This window comes from Sinocyclocheilus anshuiensis, unplaced genomic scaffold, assembly GCF_001515605.1.
Source record: "Sinocyclocheilus anshuiensis isolate Anshui unplaced genomic scaffold, SAMN03320099.WGS_v1.1 scaffold1203, whole genome shotgun sequence".
Taxonomy (NCBI): Eukaryota; Metazoa; Chordata; class Actinopteri; order Cypriniformes; family Cyprinidae; genus Sinocyclocheilus; species Sinocyclocheilus anshuiensis.
The window spans coordinates 715829-716178 of record NW_015539980.1 but is presented as its reverse complement, the minus strand read 5'-3'; the positions used below and the strand labels follow the sequence as shown (position 1 = coordinate 716178).

General features: G+C 53.1%; 1 protein-coding gene across 1 annotated transcript in view; it reads left to right on the top strand.

The window, feature by feature from the left end:
- The window catches only part of espn (espin), an 81900-nt gene that overhangs the window by 32586 nt on the left and 48964 nt on the right, over positions 1-350 (top strand). The window lies entirely within an intron of this gene.

Genomic DNA, 350 nt, shown 5'->3' with positions numbered 1-350 from the left:
ATGCTAGCGAGATGGCGTCTACTATCCATCTAGAGAGTCTTTGCTTCGTAACCGGAAACCCCTTGGTGCGGTTACCGAAGCTGACAAGAGTTGTTCCGATCGCCTATAGGGAGCGGAACGCTCGATATAGATTCTCAACGCCCTGACGGGGCAGAGCAGAGATAGCTCTCTGTCCTCTTTAGTTGGAGGAAGCGCGGAGAGCGTAATGACCTGTGCTCTGAACGGAGTGGCGAGCACTTTAGGTACGTAATCGTGCCTCGGTTTCAGGATGACTTTAGAGTCGTTAGGCCCGAATTCCAGGCAGGCAGGGCTAATTGAGAGCACCTGCAGGTCGCTTTACTGATGCTAGG